We start from the raw sequence: 15,000 nt of genomic DNA on the forward strand, positions 1-15,000 counted from the left end.
TTACTCTTGTGAAGACATTCACATAACTCCTTTTTTCATTTAATCCCCATTTTAATTTTCGTAAAAGTTTCCGAGAACAATGTTCCCACTCTACAAGAGGAGTCGGAGTAGATGTACACAGACATGCAAAAAGTAAAGTAAATAGATACCTTTAATTTTCAAAATTTCTGATCTAATCGTCTTAATATGTTTTCAGTGATGTAGAATTTACTTTGTAATTGTTCTTTTTCATTCCAGGTGCCATTATATTAACCATCTGCAAAGAGTGACCATGCCACGCACAAAAAATTCAGTAGAACTGTCAGATCGTTCGTATTGTTGGGCAATCTGAGGCTGGTCTTAGCCAGCGAAAAGAAGCTTCGCTGTTTGAAGTGAATTGTGGAAAACGAACCCCGTTCGAAGGCTTCTGACATAGCAAAACAGCTAGAAGTTAGTCCAAGAACGTGTGTTACATATCTGCATAAGCTTGGGTATTATGGACGAGCAGCTACAAGAAAACCTCTCCTTCAACCAATTAATATCATGAAAAGAAAGAAATGGACTAAGGAGATGTCAGAAAAATCCAGTTCATTTTGGGATAGAGTAATTTTCTCAGATGAATCCAGATTTGCATTGTTTTCAGACAGTGGACGTGTTTGGGTCTGGAGACTTCCCAATCAAGAATTTGATTTGAAACGACTCCAACCAACTGTGAAACATGGTGGTATCTCTGTAATGGTATGGGGAGCTGTCACCAGCAATGGTCGTTCTGAGCTGATCGAATGTGTTGGAACCATAAACTCTGAAAAATACATCGAAATACTTAAGCAAGGAGTACTCCCGATGCATTCACACGATAGCGTAACGAAAAATGAGTTTTTTTATTCATGGAAGTTGGGATTCCATGCCACACAGCGAAAAGGAATCAACAATGGCTGACTGAAAATGGGATCAAAAAGCTTCCTTGGCCGAACCAATCTCCTGACATGAACCCAATTGAAAATCTTTGGAGCATACTAGATAGAGCTATACGAAAAACTCAGCAGAAACCTAAATCTAAAGATGAATTGTTTCGATTGTTGCGTGAAAAGTGGGCAAAAATTCCACAAGAGACAATTACGAAGCTCATCAGCTCAATGCCAAAAAGAGTTTCTGAATTTTCTGCAAAGGAAATGTCAACTAAATACTAAGTCCTACCAATCGATTGCATTTTAATTGTTCGCTCTGCGTATTAAATAAAAGATTTTGAAAATTAAAGGTGTCTATTTACTTCCTGCATGTCTGTATAGATGGTCAGTATTCTAGAGTAAAGCAAAAACGAGTACCGGTAGACAGAGTCAATGTTGGATTCTGCAATTCTGTTAATTCTATTAAGCATTTTTGCAAATATATAAACAAAAGTTTAGATGCTGCAGCATACACTCTTATGCAGAATGGCAGTGAGCAGATAAATAAAAATGACGACGTTGCGCAGTATGACAGAGGAAGATACATATGTGTGTGTGTGTGTGTGTGTGTGTGTGTGTGTGTGTGTGTGTGTGTGCATACATATATATGTGTTTGTGTATATTTATATACATATATCTAACCATATATGTGCTTATACACGTATATAGATTCATATAAGCATCCATTTAACTCTATAAATTTATATGTATGTATACAAATAGGTAAACACACACACGTGAATGTATGTATGTATACATACATACATATATATATATATATATATATATATATATATATATATATATATATATATATATACACATGTATATGCACTTATATAAATATATATATATATATATATATATATATATATATATATATATATATACATAAATAATAATAATAATAATAATAATAATAATAATAATAATAATAATAGGGAATAACTTATTATTCCAGCCTTACAGGTAAAATTCAGTATAATAATATTAGACCGAATTTCGTAATATATAATATACGTATATACCTAATTTAGAGACGAACCATCATTCCACAACTCAGTCAATGAAGAACCCGTCCAAAAACATGCTGTGAGACCATATACCATACAAAATACTAATCTAAAATTTTAATAATATATAATATCGAACAGTAAGATTATTAGAATCATATAATATATAAGAGTAAATACTTTTAAAATCACAGCGAATACCATACAAAGAAACATTCATCATAAAAATATTAATCTAAAAATCAAATAAAGAATAAATTTAACAATAAAAATTAATACAATAATATAATGTATAAAAGTAAGTGCTTGTAGCATGCCCTGTGATTTTTTTATCGATATCATCGGAAAATTAGATAAAATAGTTGCTTTTGTTGCAAAGAAACTCCGTCCAGGTGTTTTCGAAATATTCTACCCTCCCCTTCCCACTCTCTCAGTGAATCGGTCGTCTGCTTTAAGAAAACCACATGACACCCTCTCTCTCTCTCTCTCTCTGTCTCTTTGTTAATGTAGAATTGTCGCAAACCTCGTTCCACTTTCTGACCCCGAACCAGAGCAATCCCATAATTCCTGAGTTAGTCAGTCGAAATGTCGGAATAACCTGGCGGTAAGTTTGAATTGTTTTTTTTATCCAAAGCATGTTTGCACTATTATATTTTTGGAGTGTTCTGAAAAAAAAAATATTATATATGTTATATTTCTTATTTCAGAAGTAGCTAATTAATCTTAAATTAATTTGACTAACGTTGCTTTTGCCGTTTTGTTGAAATTACTTACAATTTACTCAGATGCTTACACGTATGTTCTTATATAAAAGTAGCCTTTTTCGAAATGAGTGTTATAAACGATATTTTGAGAAATAGTTTTTCGAAAAGAGACTTCGATAGAAAACAATTAATTATAAGCGTTGGGAGACATTTACAATGTTGAATTTTCGCTGTCTTTCATTGTGTGTGTATTCATGTATATGCGTGTATTTTCAATGTGCATGCGTGAGACGTAGTCTTTTAATATACAGAGTTCAGTAAGTCTCAGAACAGTCTGCTTGAGTATCAATAATTTTCCCGGAATTGACAAGTAGCATGATAAAGCACCTGACTTGTCTTCCAGAGCGTAACTATCTAAAACCATGGCCATATAATGTAACTAAATGTGTTCTCTTTATTAAATCATTTGAAATTGATTGAGCTGAACCAATAGGTATAGGGGCTAATGCAGAATCGCACCTCTTTGAAAAACGAAATTTTGTGAAATTTTTTTTCGGATTCCTAGCTTTAACAGAGATTCCGAATATGCAAAAATATTAACAGAATCCAATTTCATCTTTATTACATTTCACTTATGATTTTTAGACTTTTTTAAGGGAGAGTGAGGATGGGAAAGTCCTGACGTTTCGAAGAGAGAGAAAAATACAAACAATACACTTATTTCAGGCTCATCTCTCCAGAGCCATTTTTTATTCCCTGCTTATTCTAGGTCATACGGGGGAGATTGCATATTCAGAATCTCCCGTATGTAAATACTAGGAATACGAAAATTCTTTTAGTGAAAAATTGCCGGGGAGGGTTTGGAATTCATTGCATGCCCAACCCCGGAAGTCACCGCACGCCACTGATATATACATACATACGTACATATATATAATTATATATACATACACACACACACACTTCACACACAAATATATTATATACTCACTACACTCACAATGTGAGTTGCTGCTTATGTCGTGGCGACGGCTGTGTTGGCTGTAGTGCTAGTAATGTGTACCTCTTCGAACACCATTAACACCGTTCATAGAGCCACGATTAACACCAACGACAACAATCCAACCAACACCAACACACAACCACCATCTGCACCACCACCACGACCATCACCACCACTACCATCATCACTGCCACCACAACCACCACTATTGCCACCACCACCACCATCATCACATCCACCACCACCACCATTGCCATCACCACCATCACCTCCCCACCCACTACCACCACCATTACCACTAGCATCACCATAACAGTAACATTTTCCGTATTCCGAAGTATTTTCTTCGCCATTTGAAGTCCGATAAAGTTACATACGATTTTTAAAAACAAAATCACCCGATTCATAATGACTTTTAGTTGTTGTTGTTGTTGGTGATGGTGGTGGTGGTGGTACGTGTGGTAGTGGTGTTGGTGATGGTGATGGTGGTGGTACGTGTGGTAGTGGTGTTGGTGATGGTGGTGGTACGTGTGGTAGTGGTGTTGGTGATGGTGGTGGTACGTGTGGTAGTGGTGGTGGTGGTGGTGGTGGTACGTGTGGTAGTGGTGTTGGTGATGGTGGTGGTGGTGGTACGTGTGGTAGTGGTGTTGGTGGTGGTGGTACGTGTGGTAGTGGTGTTGTTGTTGGTGGTGGTGGTGGTACGTGTGGTAGTGGTGTTGGTGATGGTGGTGGTGGTGGTACGTGTGGTGTTGGTGATGGTGGTGGTGGTGGTACGTGTGGTAGTGGTGTTGGTGATGGTGGTGGTGGTGGTACATGTGGTGGTGGTGGTGGTACGTGTGGTAGTGGTGTTGGTGATGGTGGTGGTACGTGTGGTAGTGGTGTTGGTGATGGTGGTGGTACGTGTGGTAGTGGTGTTGGTGTTGGTGGTGGTACGTGTGGTAGTGGTGGTGGTGTTGGTGGTGGTGGTGGTACGTGTGGTAGTGGTGTTGGTGATGGTGGTGGTGGTGGTACGTGTGGTAGTGGTGTTGGTGATGGTGGTGGTGGTGGTAGGTGTGGTAGTGGTGTTGGTGTTGGTGGTGGTGGTGGTACGTGTGGTAGTGGTGTTGGTGATGGTGGTGGTGGTGGTACGTGTGGTAGTGGTGTTGGTGATGGTGGTGGTGGTGGTACGTGTGGTAGTGGTGTTGGTGGTGGTGGTACGTGTGGTAGTGGTGTTGGTGATGGTGGTGGTGGTGGTACGTGTGGTAGTGGTGTTGTTGGTGGTGGTGGTGGTGGTACGTGTGGAAGTGGTGTTGTTGGTGGTGTTGGTGGTGGTACGTGTGGTAGTGGTGTTGTTGGTGGTGGTGGTGGTGGTACGTGTGGTAGTGGTGTTGTTGGTGGTGGTGGTGGTGGTACGTGTGGTAGTGCTGTTGGTGATGGTGGTGGTGGTGGTACGTGTGGTAGTGGTGTTGGTGATGGTGGTGGTGGTGGTACGTGTGGTAGTGGTGTTGGTGATGGTGATGGTGGTGGTACGTGTGGTAGTGGTGTTGGTGATGGTGGTGGTACGTGTGGTAGTGGTGGTGGTGGTGGTGGTGGTACGTGTGGTAGTGGTGTTGGTGATGGTGGTGGTGGTGGTACGTGTGGTAGTGGTGTTGGTGGTGGTGGTACGTGTGGTAGTGGTGTTGTTGGTGGTGGTGGTGGTGGTACGTGTGGTAGTGGTGTTGGTGATGGTGGTGGTGGTGGTACGTGTGGTAGTGGTGTTGGTGGTGGTGGTACGTGTGGTAGTGGTGTTGGTGATGGTGGTGGTGGTGGTACGTGTGGTAGTGGTGTTGTTGGTGGTGGTGGTGGTGGTACGTGTGGAAGTGGTGTTGTTGGTGGTGTTGGTGGTGGTACGTGTGGTAGTGGTGTTGTTGGTGGTGGTGGTGGTGGTACGTGTGGTAGTGGTGTTGTTGGTGGTGGTGGTGGTGGTACGTGTGGTAGTGCTGTTGGTGATGGTGGTGGTGGTGGTACGTGTGGTAGTGGTGTTGGTGATGGTGGTGGTGGTGGTACGTGTGGTAGTGGTGTTGGTGATGGTGATGGTGGTGGTACGTGTGGTAGTGGTGTTGGTGATGGTGGTGGTACGTGTGGTAGTGGTGGTGGTGGTGGTGGTGGTACGTGTGGTAGTGGTGTTGGTGATGGTGGTGGTGGTGGTACGTGTGGTAGTGGTGTTGGTGGTGGTGGTACGTGTGGTAGTGGTGTTGGTGATGGTGGTGGTGGTGGTACGTGTGGTAGTGGTGTTGTTGGTGGTGGTGGTGGTGGTACGTGTGGAAGTGGTGTTGTTGGTGGTGTTGGTGGTGGTACGTGTGGTAGTGGTGTTGTTGGTGGTGGTGGTGGTGGTACGTGTGGTAGTGGTGTTGTTGGTGGTGGTGGTGGTGGTACGTGTGGTAGTGCTGTTGGTGATGGTGGTGGTGGTGGTACGTGTGGTAGTGGTGTTGGTGATGGTGGTGGTGGTGGTACGTGTGGTAGTGGTGTTGGTGATGGTGGTGGTGGTGGTACGTGTGGTAGTGGTGTTGGTGATGGTGGTGGTACGTGTGGTAGTGGTGTTGGTGATGGTGGTGGTACGTGTGGTAGTGGTGTTGGTGATGGTGGTGGTGGTGGTACGTGTGGTGTTGGTGGTGGTACGTGTGGTAGTGGTGTTGGTGGTGGTGGTGGTGGTGGTACGTGTGGTAGTGGTGTTGGTGATGGTGGTGGTGGTGGTACGTGTGGTAGTGGTGTTGGTGGTGGTGGTGGTGGTACGTGTGGTAGTGGTGGTGGTGGTGGTGGTACGTGTGGTAGTGGTGTTGGTGGTGGTGGTGGTGGTGGTACGTGTGGTAGTGGTGTTGGTGATGGTGGTGGTGGTGGTACGTGTGGTAGTGGTGTTGGTGATGGTGGTGGTGGTGGTACGTGTGGTAGTGGTAGTGGTGGTGGTGGTGGTGGTGGTACGTGTGGTAGTGGTGTTGGTGATGGTGGTGGTGGTGGTACGTGTGGTAGTGGTGTTGGTGGTGGTGGTTGTGGTGGTACGTGTGGTAGTGGTGTTGGTGGTGGTGGTGGTACGTGTGGTAGTGGTGTTGGTGATGGTGGTACGTGTGGTAGTGGTGTTGGTGATGGTGGTGGTGGTGGTACGTGTGGTAGTGGTGTTGGTGATGGTGGTGGTACGTGTGGTAGTGGTGTTGGTGATGGTGGTGGTGGTGGTACGTGTGGTAGTGGTGTTGGTGATGGTGGTGGTGGTACGTGTGGTAGTGGTGTTGGTGATGGTGGTGGTGGTGGTACGTGTGGTAGTGGTGTTGGTGTTGGTGGTGGTGGTGGTACGTGTGGTAGTGGTGTTGGTGATGGTGGTGGTGGTGGTAGTGATGTTGGTGATGGTGGCGGTGGTGGTACGTGTGGTAGTGGTGTTGGTGATGGTGGTGGTCGTGGTACGTGTGGTAGTGGTGTTGGTGATGGTGGTGGTACGTGTGGTAGTGGTGTTGGTGATGGTGGTGGTACGTGTGGTAGTGGTGTTGGTGTTGGTGGTGGTACGTGTGGTAGTGGTGTTGGTGGTGGTGGTGGTACGTGTGGTAGTGGTGTTGGTGATGGTGGTGGTGGTGGTGGTACGTGTGGTAGTGGTGTTGGTGTTGGTGGTGGTACGTGTGGTAGTGGTGTTGGTGATGGTGGTGGTGGTGGTACGTGTGGTGTTGGTGATGGTGGTGGTGGTGGTACGTGTGGTAGTGGTGTTGGTGATGGTGGTGGTGGTGGTACATGTGGTGGTGGTGGTGGTACGTGTGGTAGTGGTGTTGGTGATGGTGGTGGTACGTGTGGTAGTGGTGTTGGTGATGGTGGTGGTACGTGTGGTAGTGGTGTTGGTGTTGGTGGTGGTACGTGTGGTAGTGGTGGTGGTGTTGGTGGTGGTGGTGGTACGTGTGGTAGTGGTGTTGGTGATGGTGGTGGTGGTGGTACGTGTGGTAGTGGTGTTGGTGATGGTGGTGGTGGTGGTAGGTGTGGTAGTGGTGTTGGTGTTGGTGGTGGTGGTGGTACGTGTGGTAGTGGTGTTGGTGATGGTGGTGGTGGTGGTACGTGTGGTAGTGGTGTTGGTGATGGTGGTGGTGGTGGTACGTGTGGTAGTGGTGTTGGTGGTGGTGGTGGTACGTGTGGTAGTGGTGTTGGTGTTGGTGGTGGTGGTGGTACGTGTGGTAGTGGTGTTGGTGATGGTGGTGGTGGTGGTACGTGTGGTAGTGGTGTTGGTGTTGGTGGTGGTGGTGGTGGTACGTGTGGTAGTGGTGTTGGTGATGGTGGTGGTGGTGGTACGTGTGGTAGTGGTGTTGGTGAAGGTGGTGGTGGTGGTACGTGTGGTAGTGGTGTTGGTGTTGGTGGTGGTGGTGGTACGTGTGGTAGTGCTGTTGGTGATGGTGGTGGTGGTGGTACGTGTGGTAGTGGTGTTGGTTATGGTGGTGGTGGTGGTACGCGTGGTAGTGGTGTTGGTGATGGTGGTGGTGGTGGTGGTACGTGTGGTGTTGGTGATGGTGGTGGTGGTGGTAGTGGTGTTGGTGATGGTGGTGGTGGTACGTGTGGTAGTGGTGTTGGTGATGGTGGTGGTGGTGGTACGTGAGGTAGTGGTGTTGGTGATGGTGGTGGTGGTGGTACGTGTGGTAGTGGTGTTGGTGATGGTGGTGGTGGTGGTACGTGTGGTAGTGGTGTTGGTGTTGGTGGTGGTGGTGGTACGTGTGGTAGTGGTGTTGGTGATGGTGGTGGTGGTGGTACGTGTGGTAGTGGTGTTGGTGTTGGTGGTGGTGGTGGTACGTGTGGTAGTGGTGTTGGTGATGGTGGTGGTGGTGGTACGTGTGGTAGTGGTGTTGGTGATGGTGGTGGTGGTGGTACGTGTGGTAGTGGTGTTGGTGATGGTGGTGGTGGTGGTACGTGTGGTAGTGGTGTTGGTGTTGGTGGTGGTACGTGTGGTAGTGGTGTTGGTGTTGGTTGTGGTACGTGTGGTAGTGGTGTTGGTGATGGTGGTGGTGGTGGTACGTGTGGTAGTGGTGTTGGTGATGGTGGTGGTGGTGGTACGTGTGGTAGTGGTGTTGGTGATGGTGGTGGTGGTGGTACGTGTGGTAGTGGTGTTGGTGTTGGTGGTGGTGGTGGTACGTGTGGTAGTGGTGTTGGTGATGGTGGTGGTGGTGGTACGTGTGGTAGTGGTGTTGGTGATGGTGGTGGTGGTGGTACGTGTGGTAGTGGTGTTGGTGATGGTGGTGGTGGTGGTACGTGTGGTAGTGGTGTTGGTGTTGGTGGTGGTACGTGTGGTAGTGGTGTTGGTGTTGGTTGTGGTACGTGTGGTAGTGGTGTTGGTGATGGTGGTGGTGGTGGTACGTGTGGTAGTGGTGTTTGTGATGGTGGTGGTGGTGGTACGTGTGGTAGTGGTACGTGTGGTAGTGGTGTTGGTGGTGGTGGTGGTGGTGGTACGTGTGGTAGTGGTGTTGGTGGTGGTGATGGGGGTGGTACGTGTGGTAGTGGTGTTGGTGTTTGTGGTGGTGGTGGTACGTGTGGTAGTGGTGTTGGTGTTGGTGGTGGTGGTGGTGGTACGTGTGGTAGTGGTGTTGGTGTTTGTGGTGGTGGTGGTACGTGTGGTAGTGGTGTTGGTGTTGGTGGTGGTGGTGGTACGTGTGGTAGTGGTGTTGGTGGTGGTGATGGGGGTGGTACGTGTGGTAATGGTGTTGGTGGTGGTGATGGTGGTGGTACGTGTGGTAGTGGTGTTGGTGTTGGTGATCGTGGTGGTACGTGTGGTAGTGGTGTTGGTGTTGGTGATGTTACTGGTGGTAGAGGTGTTGGTGGTGTGTTAGATGCTGGCTCTGCTGGTGCCGTTGGTGTTGTTGCTGTTGTTGTGGTGGTATTATGGGGTACGCATTTAATATTGGTAATTTAGAAACTACGCAAGATGAATGAAGAAACGCGGTCATTGTTGGAGGAACATGAAATCGAGGCAGAAACACACTTCACACTCACAACGCCTACACTATATGTGTATATATATATATATATATATATATATATATATATATATATGTATATATATACATACAAAGAAAAACAGAGACGGAGACAGACAGACAGGGAGATAGATAGATAGATAGATAGATAGATATATGCATGTATATACATACATATGAACCTTCAAGTACGCATAATATATGAACGCATACACACCTACACATAAATGTATATATTTGTATATATATGTATAATATATACATATATATGCATTCATCATTACGTATATTTATATACACACGTGTGTGTGTGTGTGTGTATATATATATATATATATATATATATACATAATATGTATATGTATATATGTATATATATATATATGTGTGTGTATATATATATATATATACACACACATGTATATATATATGTGTGTGTTTATATATATATATATATATATACACACACATAATATGTATATATATATATATATATATATATATACACATTCATATACATATATACGCACGCACACATATACATCCATAAACACATAACCTCGTATATACAGCGACATGTGGTATTGCTCATTAAATCTTATATAATGATGGATGTATGTTTTAAAATCCATCTCCGTAAATGTCTCACTTGTGATCAAGAATTTCTTGGAAATATTTTCCGGGGTTTCGTTTAAAGTTTACAGGAAGCATACTTTGCTTGATGTGTTTCATAATAAAATTAAATAGAGCAGAGATTTATGATGTTCTGAAAACGAAGCAGAATTTGGTTGAGTGATGTGACCTCGATGTAGACGTGGAGCGCTGTACGTGTGTCCAACCTTGAGTGAGAGTTTTAACTGTTATGTCTTTCACTCATTGGTGTGTGGTCAAGCTGGAGCACCGTCTTCGATAGTCTAGTCGAGCAAATCGAACGTAGCATTTTTTTGTGTCTTTAAGAAATTTGCTACTTATTTTATCCTCCTCTCTATTTCCGAACTGCTAAGTTACGGGGACCTAGATTAACCAACACCGCTCATAAAATGGTGATGAGGGGGAGAGAGAATCTCGAATACGAAAAGGCACATTGAGGAGACCCCCCACCCCACCCCATCGGTTATGAATGACCATGGGCTTGCACCCAGAAAGTAACCCTCCCAACCATAGAATTGTGATCTAAATACCCTAACCACGAAGATATGCACCTTTAAATAACACAGACACTCACACACATGCATACACGCACAAGCGCACGCACACATATATCTTACACACACATACATCTTATCTATTTGTCTATCGATCTATATTCTTATAAAAAGCAAAGTTTGTACGTTGACCGTTGGAAACACTAAATAAAATTGATATTTCAGGTTTTTCGTGTCATTTAAATTAATTTGACCATTCTGGAGATAACTGTGTAATTATTGGGTTGTCCGGAAAGTTCGTGCCGATTTATAGTAGCTTACCTTTTGACTTATTTGCCATGAAACCACAACAATTCTGGGAAGAGGGTATATTCAAGTTAAAGAAAAAATGGAGACGCATTGTACAACAAAATGGTTCATATTTGTTTGATTGAAAATATAATATAAAAAATATAATGGCAAGTATTTATTGACCTTTTTCTTTCCTTTAAAAATCGGCACGAACTTTCCGGACAACCCAATATTTTCCGAAAACGGAATGAGGGATAGGGGCGAGTTGGTGGTGCATTGGCTATTATTTCTAGCAATCCACCTGTCACTCAATTCACTTCCTACTTTCTTTAAGGTTACACATTACATTTATTCTTTCGAAGTCGCCGCCAGACCTCTACTTTCTCTGTATATGTTCCTCTCTATGTTTCTATCTCTTTCACAAACTCTCTTTCTCTCTCTCTTTCTCTCTCAATCTCTGGTTTTAATATGTGATTCTTTCACCACCTCTACCTCATCTTTTCTCTAGAGAAAAAGTACGTGAGACAGATAGAACGGGGGTTAGGAAGAAAAAATAAGTGAGACAGAGTGGGGAAGTAACAGCAGACAGACATTAATACATTTCTTTATTATTATTTATATTACCTTCTGTATCTAAATAAATTTTTAATCATGCTATGCAATATTTAAATACCTTTTAAGGCGGCGAGCTGGCAGAATCGTTAGCACGCCGGGCGAAATGCTTAGCAGTATTTCGTCTGCTGTTACGTTCTGAGTTCAAATTCCGCCGAGGTCGATTTTGCCTTTCATCCTTTCGGGGTCGATTAAATAAGTACCAGTTACGCACTGGGTTCTATATAATCGACTTAATCCGTTTGTCTGTCCTTGTTTGTCCCCTCTCTGTGTAGTCCCTTGTGGGCAGTAAAGAAATAGGTATTTCGTCTGCCGTTACGTTCTGAGTTCAAATCCCGCCGAGGTCGACTTTGCCTTTCATCCTTTCGGGGTCGATAAATTAAGTACCAGTTACGCACTGGGGTCGATGTGATCGACTTAATCCCTTTGGTTGTCCCCTCTATGTTTAGCCCCTTGTGGGCAATAAAGAAATAAGAAACGTTAGCACACAGGCGAAATGCTCAGCGGTATTTCGTCTATCGTTACGTTCTGAGTTAAAATTCTGTCGACCTTGCCTTTCATTTTTGGGGTTTGATAAATGAAGTACCAGTTGCGCACTGAGGTCGATCTAATTGACGGCCTCCCCCGCCCCACCAAAAGTTTTGGACCTTGTGCCTAGCGTAGAAAAGAATATTTAAATACATTTTAACAAATTTTATTGTAGGGAAAATGGGCATCACGATAGATGTAAATATGTGCCTTATGAATACATTTTAACACCGTACTGACCGGGCCGAAGTCAGGGAGGCACGCTAGAATATGTATATATATATATATATATATATATGTATGTATATATATATATATATATAGGCGCAGGAGTGACTGTGTGGTAAGTAGCTTGCTTACCAACCACATGGTTCCGGGTTCATTCCCACTGCGTGGCACCTTGGGCAAGTGTCTTCTACTATAGCCTCGGGTCGACCAAAGCCTTGTGAGTGGATTTGGTAGATGGAAACTGAAAGAAGCCTGTCGTATATATGAATATATATATATATATATATATATATATATATATATATGTGTGTGTGTATGTATGTGTGTGTTTGTGTGTCTGTGTTTGTCCCCCCAACATCGCTTGACAACCGATGCTGGTGTGTTTACGTCCCCGTAACTTAGCGGTTCGGCAAAAGAGACCGATAGAATAAGTACTAGGCTTCCGCACCATGAACACCATCACCAACACCTATACCACCAGTAACATCACCAACACCAACACCACTACCACACGTACCACCACCATCACCACCAACAACAACACCACTACCACACCTAGGCTTCCTGGGGTCGATTTGCTCGACTAAAGGCGGCGCTCCAGCATGGCCGCAGTCAAATGACTGAAACAAGTAAAAGAGTATATATACGTGTGTTTGTGTGTGTGTGTATTGGTGACATAGGCAATATTAATACTGAGGTAATATTTATCCCCACTTAAATATGGACATCCTCATAGAACAAGCTATACTGCGGTAGATACCGCGAGAGAAACACTCATATAGGCTTTTTAGTGCAAAATATACTTTATACTTTTGTTTCTGTGGCAAGCGGGGAAATAAATCCCTGCTCCCTCCAGAGCCGAGATCACTTTGATCATGTGATTTCGACCTTGTTTGGTCTTGTCAATGATGGACACTCGACCGCTAGAGATAGCAACGATTCATCTCCCCCACCAGCGATATATAGACTGACAGTGCCAGAACAGGCGCTGGTATCGCGATTAGCCAGTTCGCTTTTTAAAGAATATATGTTAGCGAAAAAATATCTCTCCTGAAAATATCTCATAATCTCAGGCCTGCACCTTGTGGATAGCTGTGGTCGCTTTTATTATTACTAGTGTTGTCGCTGTGGTTACTGCTGCTGTTTTTGTTGCTGTTGCTACTGTTTTCGTTGATGTTGTTGCCGTAGGGTTGCCAGATATTGTTGCTATCTTCTCTATTTATAATGGAAACATTAAAATATTTTGGTCGCTGTCATATTTTTGTTTCAAAGTTAAAGTCTCCACTTTAGCTGTCTTTCTCTCACACTGTCCTTGTGCCATTAACTGTCAGGGTGGGGGGGACTTCGTCTTTTTTAGCCTTAATAAGAGATCAAGGCTGCTTCTGATTTAATATTTCCAGCCCATAGGCTAAGGACATACTTTGTCCCTACTCTATAAATATATGCGCGTTGGTGGAAGTATATATATGTATGTATGTATGTGTGCGTCTCTATGTATGTATGTATGTATGTATGTATGAAGGAAGATGCATGTCTTAGCGGTTAGAGTGCTGGGCTCACAAACATGACGTTCTGAGTTCGATTCACGGACCGGACTGTGTTGTTTCTTGAGCAAGACATTTTTTTTTTTTCAGATTGCTCGAGTTCTCTCAGTTGTAGAAATGAGTTGCGACGTCACTAGTTCCAGGCTCTATTGGCATTTACCCTTCCCTTAGATAATATCGGTGGCATGGACGACTGCTGCTGTTCCATAAACAATCTTGCCCAGACTTGTGCCTCGGAGGGTAACTTTCTACGGGCAATCCTATGGTCATTCATGACCAAAGGGGGTATGTATGTATGTATGTCATTATTTAACTTCATTTCAAAATTTTTTGCCAATAAAGAGTCAGTTTCTAACCTGGATCCAAAACTCCATCATTGAAATTTGAGAATCAACAAGGTACTTTAAAATGTACGTATGTATGTATGTATGTATGTATGTATGTATGTATATGTGCCGATTGGTATGTTTTGTTTCATGTATGTCTTCTCGTGCATATACTTGCACATCTAGACATGCTCATATATACGTAAAGGATAAACTTCTGGAAAAACTTACAGATCTTTTAGGGTTCCAGTGACGTCTTTGATCTGTATTCTTCGAATCAGCTTTCTCCTTTCTCATTTTGAGAAGCCTAATTTCTCCAGAATGGCATTTTGGAAGAGCCCCAATAATTACATATCTCAGTGCCCCAATAATCATATATCCCAGTGCCCTAATAATTACCGGTATAAACCTGAACTTGTAATCTGGATAGAGTAGCTGCAAATTTCTCAGTAGTTCAGCGTAGGTATTTTTCTATTTCCTTGATCTTTCGTGTTATGTTAACGTCCGTTGGGCGGCTGATTTCTACAACTCTATACAGTTTCTCTTCTCTATCCCAAATAACTATATCAGGTCTAATGCATTTACGTTTTATTGTGGTTTTCACAATGTATGTATGTATGTATGTATATGTGTATCTACCTATCTATCTATCTATCTATCTATCTATCTATCTATCTATCTATCTATCTATCTATTTATCTATCCATATCTCTAAAAGGCCGGGCGGAGGTGGCT

General features: G+C 43.6%; 1 protein-coding gene and 1 long non-coding RNA gene across 2 annotated transcripts in view; both read left to right on the forward strand.

Moving 5' to 3' along the window:
• LOC128250966 (uncharacterized) overlaps positions 1–15,000 on the forward strand; it is a 474,572-nt gene that overhangs the window by 151,751 nt on the left and 307,821 nt on the right. The window lies entirely within an intron of this gene.
• On the forward strand, positions 2,391–14,722 carry LOC149130895 (uncharacterized). The gene is made up of 2 exons (XR_016238654.1): positions 2,391–2,543; positions 14,030–14,722. It is a non-coding gene; the product is annotated as an uncharacterized LOC149130895 (long non-coding RNA).

This window comes from Octopus bimaculoides, chromosome 27 (assembly GCF_046866305.1).
Source record: "Octopus bimaculoides isolate indiv1 chromosome 27, ASM4686630v1, whole genome shotgun sequence".
In the NCBI taxonomy this organism is placed as follows: domain Eukaryota; kingdom Metazoa; phylum Mollusca; class Cephalopoda; order Octopoda; family Octopodidae; genus Octopus; species Octopus bimaculoides.